We start from the raw sequence: 19,024 nt of genomic DNA, 5'->3' as shown, positions 1-19,024 counted from the left end.
AACTCTCCGTGGTAATTATTTCTGACAGATGGTTCTATAGGTGACAAAAACTCTAATTTTTTTAAATTTATCTTTGTTTTCCAATTTTTTTCTACAACAAATAGTTATTACTCATGAGATAGAACACAATGAAAGTTAAAACAAAATGTGATGTCAAAATGAGGCACTTGGGTGGCTCCGTTGGCTAAGTGTCCAACTTTGGCTCAGGTTATGATCTCACGGTTCACGGGTTCGAGCCCTGTGTTGGGCTCTATGCAGACAGCTCAGAGCCTGGAGCCTGCTTCAGATTCTGTGTCTCCCTCTCTCTCTCTCTCTCTCAAAAGTAAATAAACATTAAAAAAATTTTTTTTCAAGTGACGTCAAGGCTGCAGTTGAATACACTTTTCTTAAATTTTGGCTGTTCTCATCTGGAGTTGTTTTTATGGGCTCTGCACTTGACATATGCTATTTCATTGTCCTGACTATATCTATTCACATTGCCCATTCTATCCTTGAAAAAGCAAAGCCCAGAGAGTTTAATAGGTTGATCTAAGTCTTGCATCTAGAAAAACGCAGTGCCAGCATTCAATCATCATTGAATTCAGAGGCTCATTTTATTTTATTTTACTTTATTAATTTTATTTTTTTAAATTTACATCCAAATTAGTTAGCATATAGTGCAACAATGATTTCAAGAGTAGATTCCTTAATGCCCCTTACCCATTTAGCCCATCCCCCCACAACCCCTCCAATTGACCTAAGTTTGTTCTCCATATTGAAGTCTCTTATGTTTTGCCCTCCTCCCTGTTTTTATATTATTTTGCTTCCCTTCCCTTATATTCATCTCTTCTGTGTCTTAAAGTCCTCATGTGAGTGAAGTCGTATGATATTTGTCTTTCTCTGACTAATTTAGCTTAGCATAATACCCTCTAGTTCCATCCACATAGTTGCAAATGGCAAGATTTCATTCTTTCTGATTGCCGAGTAATACTCCATTATATATATATATATATATATACCACATCTTCTTTATCCATTCATCCATCGATGGACATTTGTCAGAGCCTCATTTTAAAACACCCTACAAGTAAGAGGCAAAGAGGGGACTTGAACTCAGTTCTGTCCAAACAAAGCCTGTATTTTTAACCACAGTTATTCCTTCAAACATCTTCTTGGGGTGAACAAGTCCAAGTCTGACCAATGTGGTTTATTTTTGTGGCCATAGTCAATATGAAGAAAAGAATTGGTGTTTTTCCTGACGATGAATGGGCAGTTTTGATTTTTGAAATTGATGGATTTTAGGAGATAAGAGCCTCTGCTATGTCCATGACACTTTACTAAAAGGGCCCATTCTAACCCCAGAATATCTGTAAAGTGTATCTTCACTTTCAAATTTGTAAAGATGCTTCCAAAGATACTAAATGACAAGAAAATATAAAGAAGATGGTGCAGAGGAACAACACAGATAAGAGGCATAATGGGTACCCCAAAATAAGGCCAATTAATGCAAGAATGGAAGAACTTAACTCTAATACACACCACTAGTAGGTAATTAAAGAAGAAATGACTTTAAATAATGCCTACTATTCTAAATTTTTGTAGGCAGAATTTGAAACTCTTAATTTTCACTGGGTTGCAATTCAATGACCATTAAGTACCTTCTCAGCCAAAAACATTTGGACTTCTTTTGACATTTAAAAACTTGTCCCCAAACCTTTCCCTTCCATGCTTAAATTTCTCCTCTTCAGACTTTGGTCTTTCTTTAAAAAAAAAACAAAAACAAAAAACAAAAAACAAAACTCTTCTGTTTATTTTCATTCAATTCAAGGTGAGAGACAAGGGATTACTTCTTTCTTGTAGAGTTCTAGCACCAATGCTGAGTTTAATTGAAGGGCTAAGGGAATGAGTCTAATGGCAGCAAATCTGAATTAGTCCAACTGCCAAGGAGCAGATTATGAAACTAGTCATGTGCTTGTAAAGCAATCCCAGGTTTCGCTTTTGGAAAGCTGGATTTAAGGGTAACTAAAATCAATGTCTTGGGTCTAATGGGGGAAGAATAAAGTCTGATCTGCCTTCATCATATTAAGTTTCAAACCCACCATCCCCAGTCTCAGTTTCAAGAAGAATTAGCTGGAAAGCTTGAGAACGGGACACTCGGGGGTCTAGGGGAATTGACCGAGAAGGAACAACCAGCTCCTTGGGTCAAACTGCACAGAGACACGAGGGGAGCCGATGCCGCCAGTTTGATAAGCAGCCCTACTCGATTCTTCAGCTCATCAGAGTTCTGGACAGAGAGATGTATGATTTTATTATTGTTTATTCCTTGACCTAGAGCCAAAATAAGCCCCCTGAACTGAAAATCCAGCTTTGCATCTAAGGCATTTTGGTGTCTCCACTGTGGCAAAGGAAAACACTTTTTTCCCCCTGTTGCTATGTACATTGGCAAATATCCTATCCAAAGAATTGTGCTCCAAGAACTCTGGAAACACCTGCCAGCAGAAAACTTGGGAGCTTTGTTTAAACAAGTGTACCTGCCAACTTTCCAGAACTGTTGACTTTATAGGACTGAAAAACGTGGACTATTTTAAAACCTACTTGATGGATAACAGGAACTGGGCCATAGAGATGAGGCACGGAATGTGCCTAGAATCATGTTTATCTTTTTTTTTTTTTTTTAACATTGCGTAGTCTCAGTCTTGTGCAAGGACACTGCAATGTTAATCTCCCTTTAGCACTGAGCCCACCACGTGGCTCTGAATCGAGAGAATGCTTGGGACTGAATTCAAGATATTTGGCAAAACAAGAGTTTCCAAGAAATACTGTGGTAATCCAAAGCACTAGGCTCCATGACATGCACAGGCATGGAAAAGACATCTTTTAGGTTATTATACGCATGTAGGTTCCTTTTGCATTATCTTTTAGGGCAAACTGTCAATCACCCAGTGTGGACACTCTTGAGTCTTAGAGTGTATTTGCAAGTCTGGGTCTTGCTTGGACTCAAATATAATAACAAGTTCCACTCTCATCTCCCCTGTCAAGTTAATACCATAGGTAATTGTCCAATGGGCAAGAGGCCATCTTGGGGGTACTAAATAAAGGCATTTAGATGTATACATCTTGATCGCTGGCATTAAAACATTTTGTCCTGCTCAGGACAATAGCATTTAGTAGAATTTTTTTTCATTGCAATAGGCAGCACATGATAGTTTAAGAGTAGCTGAGCTGAAGTCAGCAAGGAAAGTGTGAAGATACCATGTTATTCCCACCTTGTAAAGCATGAGGTGGTCCCACTGAACTTTGGCTTTTTCCTTGGCTGGGCATGATATGATGTTTTCTGGAGAAGACCAATGCTGCTCCTCCAAAGGCCCCTGAAGATGCTCATTTACTTTGTGTGATTGGGAGGAAGAATGTTGAAAACCTCTTCTTTGGAGTGCCCATCTTCTGGCCTGCCATGAGAGTTCTACCATTTTGAGGTAGGACTTCATTCCTTTGGATGAAGTCTCCTTAGGACAGTCACTTTGTTTCTTGGATCCTCAGTGTCCTCACCTATAAAATTGGGTTTAAATTATGTATCACTTAGCTGTCACCATGATAAATGCTTTACACTGAGGGTTTATAGGTCGTTTCTGCCTCCCCTGCCATTGGCTAAGGCAAGTCACATGACCAACGCCAAAGTCAAGAAGTGTAGAAATACACTGCATCTATGAAAAGGCAATGGTAAGAGTGTGGTACAAGGAGAGAACTGAAGTTAGTAATTCAACCTACCAGAGACTGGTTCAGTGGGATCTAAACTGAGGTTTTTGCAGCTGAAAAAGAGATTTCTCAAATATGATCTGTTGCAGAATCCCAAAATGAAAAAGAAAATGTATTTAAAGCTATAATTATTCTGTAGGTCCTCTAGGGAACTCCTTAAACATTAGTTTTCAAACATTAGTGCATATAAGTATCATGGTGTGAGTTTGGAAACATTAAGGTCCTGATACCCTCTGTGACATTCTGATTTAGTGGAACTGAGCTGGGGGTCTGGGAAATCCCATTTTGTTTTAAAAATTTTTTTTTTAACGTTTGTTTATTTTTGAGACAGAGAGAGACAGAGCATGAACGGGGGAGGGGCAGAGAGAGAGGGAGACACAGAATCAGAAGTAGGCTCCAGGCTCCGAGCCATCAGCCCAGAGCCCGACATGGGGCTCGAACTCACGGACCATGAGATCGTGACCTGAATTGAAGTCAGACGCTCAACCGACTGAGCCACCCAGGCGCCCGGAAATCCCATTTTTAATAAAACCCTCCAGATTATTCAGAGGCAAGGGCTCTGTGGAGCCTAATGACTCTAGGATCCCAGGATTCTAAGCAGCACCTCTATTTTGACAGGACATAGAGTGTCAGGTACCAACATGGTTTTACTGAGTCAGGTTATGTATGTCAGCTGAGATATATTACAGTTTCTTTCCCGGTTGATGCATTTGGCAGGGACAGCAAATCCACAAGCCAATGCAAATAGAAAAGGTGGAAACAGGAAGGGAGCAAAGGCATTTTATCAAGGTCGTTGTTTACAACAACAATTCTAAACAGTAAAGGTGGGCGCTGATTTTAAATATTGCTTCCAGAAGCTCAGAGTTAATCAGCAGTTATCCCAGGCAGTGAAAAACTCAAGCAAAACCTTAGTTATTTGATATGACAGTTAGTGTTCCACTGGAGAAACATAGACAGTAGTATATTTATCTGTCATCTGTCTATCTATCATCTATCTATTCATATCTATCTATCGACCTATCGACCATCCATTGATCTATCATCTATCTATATTATCTATTATGTATCTATCAATCAGCTTATTCAATTAGCAGTTGTTGGGGCTGGCTCTACATGTTAGAATTCCTTGGAACAGGCCATGCTGTCAGGAAGGACAGGCTGGAAGTCTTGGACAGGAGTTGAAACCTGAGTCTACAAGCAGGATTTTTCCTCTTCCAGGGAAACCTCAGTTCTGCCCTTAGATTCTTTTAACTGATTCAATCAGGCCCAACCAGATTATAGAGGGTAATCTCCTTTACTTAAAGTCAACTTATTGTAGATGTTAATCAGATCTACAAAAATACCTTCACAGCAACACCTGGATTAGTGTTTGATTGAACACCTGAGTACAACTCAGCCAAACCAAACAGACACTTAAAACTGAGCATCACAACTGAAGATTCCTCTTCTAGCTATTTTCCATCTTTGTGTGTCGTCTATATTCTTACTTAACATTTTTAAGTGAACTCATTGCCCTCCTCATTTTAGCTTTTCCTAAGCAGTGATTACTATGAAATTACTGATTTGATTTGCTAGTTGTGGAGATTATAAAAATAAAATTAATTATAACTATTAAAAGAATTAAATAATTTAGCACACCCTCGTGGAAATGCTATATCATCAAACCACCTGCCAGAAGGCTTTGCAACAAAGATGGAATTTTAATGCATCAAAGAAAGTCTTGAGCCAGTTACTTACCTAGGCATGGCAAAATCCAGGAAGATGTTTCCTGATGGACAACATCTTGGGAAAATCTGGTGTGTAAGTACCCAGGGCTTGGCAGTGAGACAGCTGTGTTGAGGAGGAAGGATGGAAGAATGCTGAGGGCTTTTGGACAATTTCATATATTTTTGAGGAATGACTTTAGCCTCCTGTATTTTAACTTTCAGGAGGCAATGTTGCAAAGAACTTGAAATAATTGATTCCATCAAACTAAAGAGACTGAAGATGAAGAAGAACTAATCTTTGTCCTTACCACTCCTACAGTCTAGCGGTGAAGAGAAATAGCAAAAGGTGATTGTAGACCAATATGGAATATGTTGCTGAAGACCCACAGGGGTGATGAGTAAAGGAGTAGAGCACTCGGGAGAGGCTGCCTGGAGAAGAGGGTGTCTGAGTTGAGGTTCAAAGAGTAGTAGGAACTAACTTGGTGAATAGGTCTGAGAGATGGGGTAGGGGGAGCATTCCATGTAATGTGGAAGCATGAAAGAAGTCACAGACTTGAACTTGCATAGTGTGTGTGTGTGTGTGTGTGTGTGTGTGTGTGTGTGTCTAGGGGATAGGACTAGGAATAACTTCAATAAAGGTAAATATAGTCAAAACAGCGTTACCACGCTGCACAACTCCAGCATTCCCCAGGAACAAAGACCTTAGTTCCCACTGTAGAGTCTGCAAGGACATAGGTGCCTGAGGCACAAATCATGGAGGTTGGAGTAGTAGGAGGTGGTGGTGGAGAGGTAGGCAGAAATTAGATCATCATGAGTTCTTAATTCTATGATAAAGAATATGGCCTTGGGCAATCAGGCGACAGGGTAATGCTGGATTTCCCAATGGTCGGATCAAGCATATACTTAAGAAATCAACGGATCAGGAGAAGAAAATAATTTTATTTTGAAATGATTTGTAAAATTTGTAAGAGCAAAAGTAGCCATTTTAGAAAAAAAATCCCAAAGCATTGGGTTTTCTTATATTTATTTAATGTTTTAGTATTGCTTTTGTTTTTAAATTACATATGGGAGGATGGAGCTAGGCAGGAGGCAGCATAATGTTGTCCATGTTTTGGACAACTAAGGGTTTTCAGATCTTGCTGTTGATGATGTTGATGATGTCGATGTTGTTGATGTTGCTTTTGAAGACTGTTACTATGAAAAAAATGAAGGAGGGAGAACCTGGGTGACCAGGGTTAGATGCCTTGTTTTGGTATTAGATGAAATAAAATAGTGTTTTGCTTTTGTTTTTACGTTCACTGACCTCTGTGTAATGTATACAACAACATCTTGATATTACAAAGTTTCAAAATTATTAGAAGAAAAATATACTAAATCAAAGTTCCTGACAGGAAACACATGACACATTCAAATGAAAAAATTCAGGACAATTTACCAAAGTCATCATTTACTGAAGAGGGTAGAGCAATTACTTTGGTTTAAGGGAAACCAACAGGGAATATTCTGAGACTAGCAACGGTAGGAAGCTGTTAGGAACCCATAGAGTGAAGGGCCAATGGCTGGGAGTAGTAAACCGAATCCTGAGATCCTAGATGCAGTTGTTTTGTTGTTGTTGTTGTTGTTGTTGTTTGTTTGTTTTTAGTTTTTTCTTCTTATTAAGTTTATTTATTTGGAGAGAGAGAGCATATGCGGATGGGGGAGGGGCAGAGAGAGAATCCCAAGCAGCCTCTGAGCTGTCAGTGGAGAGCCAGATCCCGCAACAGAACTTACAAGCTGTGAGGTCATGACCTGAGCAGAAACCAAGAGTCAGATGCTTAACTGACAGAACCACCCAGGTGCCCCTAGATGTAGTTGTAAGAGGCCAACAGAACTGGAGCTGTGACCTTTGGGTAGAAGCACAGAACCAACATGGAGAAAGCCAGCATGGAGAAAGCCAGGAGAAGAAACAACTTGTGCTCATTCTCCTCTTGCCTTCTAGATTTCTGACAATGCCTCCTGAGTTGAGTTGACCAAACTCAAACAGAGCCAGGGGAAAAGGTTGTCCAGCAATGAATCCATAACAGTCAATTTCCACTACAGAAAACAGGATGAAGAAAGGATAGCCAAGTGGGACTGGAGAGGTGAACAGAAAATAGCTAGCCAAGGCATACACAGCAAGCAAACATTTAAATAAGTATTTACCTTCTACACGAGGTATCAGCAAAACATGGGCCATATCCATTCTGCAGCCTGTTTTGGGAAATAATTTTTTATTGCAACACAACCATGCTCATTTATTTACATATCTTCGGTGGCTCCCTTTGTGCTACAATGACAGGGCTGAGCAGTGGGTACAGAGACTATCTGGTCTGTGAATCTGAAAATATTCATTATATGGCCTTTTACACAAAACCTTTGCCAACTCCTGTTCTACATAATAAAAAGTAGGCCTTCCCCTTCGTAAAAGTGTTTCATAGGAATAACAACATACACGCCAAGAAGTGCCCTCCTTTTTTGACCTCTGTCATCACTAAATGTGTATTATTTTCAGTCTTGATTTTTTAATGAACTGAAGCTATGTTTTTATTTTTATTTTTTATTTATTTATTATTTTTTTTAAATGATTTGCCCAAAGTCATATGGGCTTTTTTTTTTAAAGTTTATTTATTTTTGAGACAGAGAGAGACAGAGCATGAAAGGGGGAGGGGCAGAGAGAGAGGGAGACACAGAATCGGAAGCAGGCTCCAGGCTCTGAGCCATCAGCCCAGAGCCCGACGTGGGGCTCGAACTCACGGACCGCGAGATCGTGACCTGAGCTGACGTCGGATGCTTAACCGACTGAGCCACCCAGGCGCCCCTGAAGCTATGTTTTTATATAAATAAGTAAATAAGTAGAAAATGCATTTGAAATAAACAGAAGTAACTAGCAAATCTAGACTGACATGTTTATGGTAGCCTTCCTAATTTACCTGGTTGCTCAGGTGTGTTTTTTTCTTTTTCTTTCTTTTTTTGTTTTTGTTTTTTGTTTTTTGTTTTTTGGTTGTTTTTGTTTCTGAGAGAGAGAGAGAGAGAGAGCGCACACACACACACGCGTGCACACACACACACGTGGGGAGGGCAGAGGGAGAGGGTGAGAGAAATTCCACACCCAGAGTGGAGCCCAATATATGTAGGGCTCTATCTCAGGATTGTGAGATCATGACCTGAGATGAAATCAAGACTCAGATGCTTAACTGACTGAGCCACCAAGGTGCCCCAAGTCTGATCATTTTAAAAGCATTATTCCAAATGTATATAAAATACATATATTTTTACATATATAAACTATCTGGGATGCCTGGGTGGCTCAGTTGGTTAAACGTCTGACTCTTGATTTTGGCTCAGGTCATGATCTCACAGTTCATGAGATCGAGCCCTGTGTAGGGCTCCGTGCTGATAGCGTGCAGCCTGCTTGGGATTCTTTCTCTCCCTCTCTCTCTGTCCCTCTCCTGCTCACATGCAGGCATGCTTTCTCTCTCCCTCTCTCTCTCTCTTTCTCTCTCTCTCTCTCAAAATTAAATAAGCTTAAAAAAAAACTTGACCTGACTCAAGTATATGATTACTTAAGTGCAATTGTCATGGTGAGAGAGAAGGAGAGAGAGATAAATATAAAGAAAAATTGAAAGAAATGTTGTAGATTTTCACATCAAGGGTCATAGGTCATAGTAGGTTCACCTGTGACTTGTTTCCAAGTGATTTTTTTACCCTGTTGTCTTGTTAATGAATTTATATCAAAACTCTTAGGTGCTGCTCTTATAAATTATGGCTTGGATCTTTCTTGCTACTGTTCCATTCCACATTTCCACAAAATTTCCACCAGGATTTATTCTGCGCTCTGGAATAGCAAAGACTATACTTGAAGTTAGAAAGTGCACCATATAGCTTTTCTTCAGTAACTGCTGGCAGCAGCAGTGAAGGAGAAGGAGAACAAAAGACAATGGAAAGGAAAGAAATGTTTAACACAGTAATATACTGCCTCCTATAAATGTGTATAAAGACTGAATTCTTTTAAACTATATGTAAAAAAATTACATGTCAAAAAACACCATAATGAAGTCAAAGTACAAGTTGAAAAACGAATATATATGTTTATGTGTGTGTGTATTTGCCACTCATAACACCAAATTTCAATAAATGAATGAGAAGGAACAAATCGATAGTCAGAAAAAATGGAACACAAGTGGCACTCACATTATGGGAAAACGCTCATTTTTATTTGTAATAAGAGAAGTCTGAAACAAAATTATGAGGTGGCATTTTTCATCTTTCTCGCTAATGCGGTTTGATTACACACACCTATGGGATCAGGCATGCTCGTGCGTTGCAATATATGAGTGTGAATGGTTACATCCTTAATGGAAAAAATTTAGCAATTTTTTGGCATTATAAATGGTATACAGTTTGAACCCATGGATTCTGCTTCCAGAAATCCTGGTAGGATTCTATATGTGAGAAATGATGTGGGTGCCATAACCAACAATACATGCATTATTCACTGTTCCATTATGTGTTAGAGCACAAGATTGGTATCACTTAATGAGATCTAGAAGATTGGTTAACAAATCAGGAATGCAAAGAATAAAGGTAAGTCAGCACATAGATCCACACTCCTAAAATGGCCCCCAAAAAGGTGTGGTGTTTTCAACACGCTATTCTCTATTTGAAGGTCGTGAACCTTTGCCTTAGTAAAAGTTACAAAGAATGCAAAATTAAGAAGCTATTAAAAAATACAGCATCTCTATCGAAATGGAATGATCTTGAAGATATATGCTATACAATCCAGCAGGATGCCCATACAAGGGAGTCTGGGTGGTGAATTTCTTAGGAATCAGCCTCCTGAAGGCACTGAACAGGACAGAGAAGACTGAGGAATAACTCTAGTAGGGCGATTATTATCATTAAGCATGGCTCTCACAGTATTGTCGCCACAAAGATCAAAATGGGCAAAATACTTTGAAAAGCACAACATGTGATATGACTGAAAGACCTATTTATTAACCTGTTGGATCCACTCATGGCGCAAGCTCCTTGTTGGTTCCAGGTCAGACTTAATTTTCATCTGTCAGTTACTTGACGAGAGACATAACTTGAAATGCTTGCAGAAGGAAAAAAACAAGAGTTTTGAGTAAGACCATCTACTACATGTCAGTGTTTAAAAACACCGAGCTCCAATCATTCTGTCCTCGACTCAGAAGGGGGGTGGGGGAAGGTCACAATAAAAAAGTACAAGTAAATGATGTGTCATCTTGTTGTTTCTTTGGGTTTAGACTGTCATAGACAAAAATCATCTACCTTTACCTCGTAACCCCAAATCAAATCTTGGGTGGGAACTTTCTCAAATGCTAGATTTACCATGAAGCATGTTTTGACCTCCCCCAGATCTGGAAAATCACCTCTCATTTTCCTGAATTCCCCTAGCACTTTACTTTGTATTCCTTACACACTATATCTCATCTTATACTCTGTAACTTTGTCATGTAGGAACTGGGAGGTCCATTGCACAGAGGAAGTAAGCTCTGATTTATTCACCTTTGTGAGTTATCTTGTAAAATGACATCACAGTGCCAGATACTTAGCAGGTATTATGGGCTGAATTTGTGTCCCCCTACTATTCATATGTTGAAACCCTAACCCCCAGCATCTCAGCATGTGACTGTATTTAGAGATGAAGACTTTCAGGAGGTAATTAAGTTAAAATGAGGCCTTTTGGGTGGGCCCTATCCAATCTGACTGGTGTCCTTATAAGAAGAGGACATAGCACACACAAACAGACACAAGGGGGGCCAGGTGAGGGCACGGTGAGAAGCTGGCCACCTGCAAGCCCAGGAGAGAAACCTCAGAAGAATGCAAAATCTGCTGACACCTTTATCTCGGAGTTCCAGCCTCAGGAACTATGAAAAAATAAGTTGTTGTTCAAGCCACCAGGTCTGTGTCATTTTGTTTGACGGCCCCAACACACTAATACAGTAGGTATTCAAATAAATATGACTTGTCATACCCTACTGAGCTCAGCTACCAAGTCATACCATACCAGTCTACACTTGACTGGAACTCAATTTATTTAACTCCTGGAAAGGATATTTCTGAAACAAACAAAGCTAGAGAATGTACTTGCCATTGAAAGAAAGTTGGTAGAATTAATCCATAATGGGCATTCTGTAAAGGTAAGAAGGTTGAGAATTTAAGAATTTGTACCAGAATCGGATAGCCTCTTGATCAAACATCAGCACCACTGTTTGTTTTATTGACTGTGGGTAAGTTATTTTAGCTTTCTATGCCACAACTCCACAACTTTCACATCGGTACAATGGGCGTAATGGTAATTTTCTACTTCATGGGGGTTTTGTGAATATTAAATAAGTTCATGCGAAATGTTCAGAACAGTTCTCCACCACAGAAAGCACTCAAACTTTCTTTTTTAAAAGCTCTTATTTGGTAAAGCTAGTTGTGAACTAGGGTGATGATGGCAGCCTCTCTGAAAAGAGCAAATAAATCAGAGTCTGTCTTAGATGACCATATAATTGACAAACGCTGTCTCCTATTCTGACTTACATCCTCAGAATCAGAGAGGAGTTCATAGTTACAGAATCAGAGCCACAACAGCTTAAGGAAGTGGGGTGACAAGAGAGTAGACTTCTTTGGTGCCATTTTACTTAAGAATAGGTGTCCCTTTACAGTTGACTTTCAAGACCATTGACAAATATGTACCCAATACTCACAAGCAGAGAGTTCTGGTGTGACTTGTGGTATAAGTGTCAGTTTCCAGATGACAGTCATTATTTAAATAGGATCTCCCTACCAGAAAAATGAAGAGGATTCTGGGTCATTTCTAGAGCAGTATTGCTCTATTGATCTAAACATCAGTCAGTTTTATGATGAATCATAACCAAAAGGCAGACAACTGGATATCCAGGCATCCTGGGGGTTATTTACGGTCCTGAGCCCTGAATCCATAGAAGGCAGGGCTGATATGGGAAGCTGATATTACCCACCAATATTCCATGCTGATGTTGCCTTTCCTGGAAAGCTCTAGATGGTTGGGAAATATGATGACCAGCAAGGACCTCAGACACTGCCTCATTCTAGAATTTGCATTAGTGGCCTTCTCTTTATCTTGGGGGGTGAAGTGTCTCATTGAAAGTCATGACCCGATCTCAGTGAGGCCTGGATGACTCAGCCAATTAAGTGTCTGGCTTTTGATTTTGGTTCATGTCATGATCTTACGGTTCATGAGTTTGAGCTCTGCATCGGGGTCTGTGTTGACAGCTTGGATCTGGCTTGGGATTCTCTCTCTCTCCCTCTCTCTCTCTCTGCCTCTGCCTCACTTGTGCTCTCTCTCTCTGTCTCTTAAAAATAAATAAATAAACCTTAAAAAAAGCCACAACCTGATCTCTAAACAGAGAAAAAAAATGATATGTTCCTCAGTCTCCTCTGTAAAGTAGAAATACCCATAACATCCCAATCACAAAATTGTTATCTCTCATGAAATAATAAGGTATTCAGGCATTCAGAACAACAATACCTAGTGCATGTGCATGCATTCACATGTACGTGTGCACACACACACACACACACACATGCACATTTTCTCTTTTCTCTTTCTCCAAAAATATCAATTCCCACTCCTTTCCAGTTTTTCTTTCTATAGGGGTGATAACTTCAGAATAATGGCTTTCATTTATTGAGCCCTTATTATGTGCCAGGTTCTATTTGATTTTCATAACAACTTTGCAGGGTACATGCTGTCTCTGTGGTATAGATGTGTCTCAGAAAAAGTGAGGAACTTGCCCAAGCTCTCACTGTTGGTGCGTTGTGATGCTGGGATTTGAATCCAAGCTTGCCTGGTAACGGCACCACCCACTTTCCATATTGCCACTTTGATACTTCACAGGAAAGTTTGCACCAAGTTCATCTCATTTATTTATTGAGTCATGAGGACCTTGTCACTTGGTCTAAGCCGGCGCTCGTGGTTCTCAGTTCTTTAAGATGAACAACAGGCTCTTCCCATAATAGAGATCGGCATGGAGGGCATGACCCACTTTTCTCTCTTGCATCAAGACTGGCTATTTTACTGGTGGAAGACATGACTCTGTACAACACGAACATCTGGCAATGTCTCTGCTTCGTGGCTCCGGCTGGGACTGGATAGTGGCAGGCATTCAGCTTCTTCCATCTTGCCTCTGACAGGGATGTGGTTGGGCTGTGAATCACTATTTTAACACTTGCACACAGATGTGTGAGGTTGGACGATACAGGAGTCTGAAGTGGAGTATGAAGAACAGACTGCTAGAGGTGTTGGAAGCTCTCCAAAGTCTCCCAGAAAGCACAGTGGCTCAGGACTTCCAGCTGAAGGTCAGGAAGAGTTGCCAGTGAAACAAAGGGTCTACAGCATCACTCTGATCTCTGTTTTCCTTTTACCAGCCCCCATGGGTGTTGCTGCCAGCAGCTCACAATTGAACGCCTCTTCAGAGAATTGTCCTTGGGCCGTTGGAGCTGCCTAGCCCGGCGGGGCCTGGGACTTATGCCCTGACTCCCTCTGTCATCACTCGGGGCACACCAGAGCCAATGACTGGCCAGTGCAGGACTCAAAAGACTCACTCTCTCATCTCAAGGTAGGACAGACTTTATGGTATAGTTTACCCTCAGGGGTTCCCTGTGAGACCAGAATGAGGCTAGACACAACCTGAAACCACTTCTGTGCCTAGATTCTTCTCCTCCCCTGTCTCACTGTTCTCACTTTCTGGCAGGTTTCTCTTGGAAGCTCTCTTTCATAAGTCACCTGCATAAAAATCCCCATCTCAGGGTCTGCTTTCTAGGGTCTAAAGAATTGTCAGGAGCTAGATGACAGCACCGGCAGAGGAAAGATGTAAAGACTATACAGTAGGGGCCACCAGGCTGAGAGGAGGAGGACAAGTGCTGTTTTGACGTCATCCTAGAGAGATGACAGACCCTCTCTAGTATGTTTGTAAGATGGTCGTGACTCTGTATGTGGCTATGGGTGGTGAGGGCAGAGAGGGGGCGATAGGGAGGGAGAAGAAGAGGACCCAAGAACCTCTTCCACAATTCCTGAATTCTCGAAGAATTACTCCCTCCCCCAATGCTGCGAGATCAATAATCCTTCTTTGACTCTTTCCAGAGAGAGTTACACACGCCCAAGTCTAGGCCTTGAATCCTGTTATATTCTTCATTCTCTGAGGAGGCGGGGGAGGATGCATTGTTAGACTAGGCTGTTCCAAGTGTGAGGGGCCTCCTGCCCTGGCACAGTTATTGTCTTTTCTTTTCTACCTGGGCATGGAGGGGAACCCTTGACTCTGGCAGCCATGCAACACTGGGGACCCTCGGGGTCTGGAAGAGAGAGATAGATCCCCAAATCTTTAGAGACAACCAGAGACACTTAATTTCTTTATTCAACCTCAAAATATTTACCTAGCATCAGACATTGTTCTAGACCTTGAGAACCCAAAGGTGGACAAGGTAAGTTGAGCTCTGTCCCTATGGAGATGATGATCCAGAACAGGAGACAAAGAAGTAATCAGGGAAGCTCCATCCAAGGGCTCTGTGCTGTAATCGGTGACCCAGTGTGCTGTGGGAACTTGGAAGAGTGGCAGCTTTACAGATTTGGGGGTGAGGTGGGGACACCTTCCCAGAAACCTGACCCTGAAGCTAAGGACAAGCTGGAGCTGCCTAGTCAAAAAAAAAAAAAAAAAAAAAAAAGAAAAAAGAAAAAAAAAGAAAAGAAAAAAGAAGAAAAAAAAAGGTGGGGGGTATATTTTTGCATGAGCAGGAGGGAACTCTAAGCAAAGATCGGGAAGCAAAGAAAGCTGGGGATTTCACAAGGCCAGAGGAAGTTGAGAATGTTTAGAGCACAGAAGCAGAGGTCACACTGGCAGGTGCACGGATCATTTTGAAAGCCAAGTTAAGGAACTTGGGTTTTACCATATGAGCAATGGGTGGGCATCAATAAATTCTTAACATGAAGAATGCATATACTATTTTTAGAGAGATCACTGTGGCTTTTTCATGAAGAGTAGAAAAAGAAAATAAGTTAGAAAGTTCTTAGCACAGCTTAGGAAAGAAGGGGGTGGGGAGGGAAAAAGAGAGAGAGAGAGACACAGAGAGAGAGAGTAGTGGCCTGAGCTGGACAAGAGATAGTATAGAGATAAAATTTCCTTAGAAGGTCAGATAAACAGGACTGGATGATTTGGTGTTGAAGCAGAGGGAAAGAAGCGAGGGAGAGCAAGTAATCAAGCTGATTTTGTGGTTTGGGGTTTGATGGTAGGGCCATTCATCAGAATAGGAAACAACAAATAAGAGAAGATTGGTGGAGGAAATGAATCCGGTTTTGGAACAATATGACTTTGAAGGATCTGTAGAACATCCTAGAGGACAGTTGCATTTATGGTTCTAGAGCCTAAGAGAGAATTCTGGGCTTTACATCTAAATGTGGGAGTCCCTGGGATAAAGACCACAGCTGGTACATGGGTTTAGGTGAGAATATCCAGGGAGAATGTGTAAGAACAAGAAGGTAAGAGGGCCTAGGTCTAAAACCTGAGTGATCACTAGACCTCCAAAGAAATATCTACACCAAGACTATTCAAAGACTGGGGGATTGCCTCGGTGGTGGATAAGATGGTCATAGCAATGATGATGATAATGATATTAACCACTAATTGTTCCTGAATGCTTACTATTTGTTATACGCCTTATAGATTCTTCTCTCAGTTTTATGAGGTATGCATTATCATTATTCCCACGTTACAGACAAGAATACAGATTCAGAGAGGTCGCATAACTTGCTGGAGTCCACATGGCTTGGAAAGAGCAGAGCCGGGGTCCCCATCCAGGCCTGTCTTTTCAGGGCTCTCACTTGCCATGTTTTTAATGGAGGTCTCAGATACAACCCCAAGACTTTCCAAATCTCAGTGCGTGGATTAAATTAGACACACTGCCCTCTGGGGGTAGATTTAAGTGTAATCTGATTTTGTCAAAAGTGTTAATGAGCTATTCATGCTGCTGATAATAACTAGTAGTCAGAATATTGCCTGTGCGAGTTGTCTCAATTCCTCATGAGTGTTAGGGACAGAAGATAGAACATCACAGCCCTCTAGAAAAGGAGGGCTAAAGGGCACCTCAGAACATCTCATCACAACCTCCTCTACAGCAGAGAAAGCGCAAGTCTCAGGTCACTCAAGAGCATAAAGCAAATGCCAGGGTCTTTTGGGGCTCCTTTCACTACAATCTCATTTTTTTTAGTTTCTCACAGCAGAAAAGTATGCCCCACGTGCCCTGTTCTGGCACCCTGGAGAAATGAGAAGCCTCAGGTCAAGCCAGAAGGTAGGCTGGGCATCACTATCCCCAATCCTGAGTACTGTCTGCATTGCCTTCCTCTGAGTACATGGCATACTCATGCAGGGGGAGAGGGCATGTTTTCTGAGCCCACATGTCTGGGCACAGCACGTGCTTGGGCTTCCTGTCCCATGTGCACTGAAGTTGGATCTCATTTCTATTTCTCTTGTGAGCTGTTTGCACTTTTGGGTAAGGCAGACTTATTTGGAATCAGTTGTAGCTGCCAGTTATGGGAACGTTCATGTCACTTCTCTGTGGGACAGCCATCTGAGAGGGAACCCAGGGTCACAATTGTGCTGTCTCCTGTAGACTTTGAATAGACGTTGTCAGGGGCAAAGTATGTGTGTGTGCCCTGGAAAGTCTCCCTCTGCCGTCCCATCTGATCTAGGCGAGGGTGGCCTCTGTTGGCAACCTGGGAACACAGGACATAATGCCATTCAGGCACCAGGTCTTCCCAAATGTAAATTTCAGCTAATGTCTCAAAGTTGGGAGGAAAAGCAAGAAGGAAATGAGCATTTACTGCATCTACTATGGGTCGGCCTGGGACACCTCTTTGCATAAATAACTTCTTTGAATCCTCACAAGATACTTACGAAATGAACCTTATTGATCTAATTTTTCAGACAAGAAAATAGAGGCTCAGAGAAGTAATTTGCTTGGATCAAAAGCAAGCAGTGTCCCTGCCCTCCTAATCTTGTTTCCTCTAAGTGGCTTCCTGTATTTTGGGCAGTCTCCACCCTCTTACATTTGTGGGGGCTTTTGAGTTTGCAAAGCACCACTATTTTTCTTATCACCATTTGGATGGTATTATCACCATTTCATAAACAAAGAAACTGAAGTGCATAGAGATGAAGATTTTGCTTGAGAACATACCTCTTACAAATGGGGCAACCAGAGTTGGAAACTGGATCTTCTAACAGCTTTGAAACAGCCAGTGTATGGGGAAGACCCTCCATGAGTGGAATATTCTTCCACTTATTCCCTGATGCCCATGTGCCCAAAGAGCTCTTTTTCATCCTTCAAGCCCCAAAGCATGATCATGATACACATTTATGAAACACTGCATACCTGCTGCTCTTATGTATGCTTTCACTTGTTTGCTCCGCAGAATCACCGTGTGAGATAGACACCTTCAGTGTCCCCATTTGACAGATGAGGAAATTGAGCCTGGAGAGATTCAGAACTTACTGAGGTCACACAGCCGATCAGGGGCCGAGCTGGGCTTTAAACCCAGGCAGAACTACTCAATATACTGGACTCTTTATTCTACACGTGCAGCCTCTCAGATGGTGTCCTTATTGTTTGGGATGTCTGTCCTCACTCCCCACTCCTGTTATGCTTCCTTTGCCCTTCTTAAATAAACTCATTGTTGAAAATATATTATTGCATTGAATTTATTTACTTGTATCTCTTTTTACCATTGCACTGTGAGCTCCCTGGGGACAGGAACCACATCTTACTTATGGGTTTAACTGCTAGTGTTTGTCATGGTGCCTGGTGAGAAATGGCGAACTAAAAGTTGCTGGCTTCCAATGGAAGGATGGCTAGCAGGTGTCATGGCTACAATGTTATAGCTTTCCAGAATGTGTTTTCTCTTATATTGAACAAAGTCATTCTATCTTGATAACGTCTCCCATTGTCTTACGGTTTTTATTTGTTTTCATTTAGTGGTTCCCCACTGAGAATGTGAGGAGATGTGTGTTAATGTTTCAATTTGTTGCAATGATTGGGGTCCCTGTTACCTTTTAGTGGGCGCGGATGTGGAATGCTGCTATGGACTGAATGTTGTGTCTGCCTCAAATTCGTATGTTGAAAACCTAATCCCAAATGTGATAGTATTTGGAGATGATAGTATTGGGAGGGAATTAGGTTTAGATACTATCAAGGGTAGACTCCCCCTTGATGGGATTAGTGTCCTTATAAGAAGAGGAAGAGACACCAAAGCTTACTCTGATTGCCACAGGAGGACACAGCAAGAACGTGGCTGCTGACAAACTAGGAGTAAGGCTCTCACTAGACATTGGCACCTCGATCTTGCATTTTCCAGCCTCCAGAACTGCGAGAAATAAATGTGTACTGTTTAACGCACACCATCTACAGTATTTTGCTATGGCAGCTCAGGCAGACTAAAACAGAGTTTACAATCTTCCAGTGTAATGTGCAGGACAGTCCCACATGATTGAGATTTTTTTCTACCGTGAATACCAAAGGGCTCCCATTCT

General features: G+C 41.4%; 1 long non-coding RNA gene across 1 annotated transcript in view; it reads left to right on the top strand.

The window, feature by feature from the left end:
* The window catches only part of LOC132682992 (uncharacterized), a 59,368-nt gene extending 41,208 nt beyond the window's left edge, over nt 1–18,160 (top strand). The window contains exons 3-5 of the long non-coding RNA XR_009611983.3: nt 13,878–14,068; nt 16,710–16,790; nt 17,911–18,160. This is a non-coding gene — a long non-coding RNA (uncharacterized LOC132682992). The remainder of the gene's footprint in view (nt 1–13,877; nt 14,069–16,709; nt 16,791–17,910) is intronic.
* The last annotated feature ends 864 nt before the right edge of the window (nt 18,161–19,024 follow it).

Source organism: Panthera onca, chromosome C2 (assembly GCF_046562875.1).
Source record: "Panthera onca isolate mPanOnc1 chromosome C2, mPanOnc1 haplotype 2, whole genome shotgun sequence".
Lineage (NCBI taxonomy): Eukaryota > Metazoa > Chordata > Mammalia > Carnivora > Felidae > Panthera > Panthera onca.
Note: the sequence above shows the minus strand (reverse complement) of the source record. Positions and strands in the feature narration are given on the sequence as shown.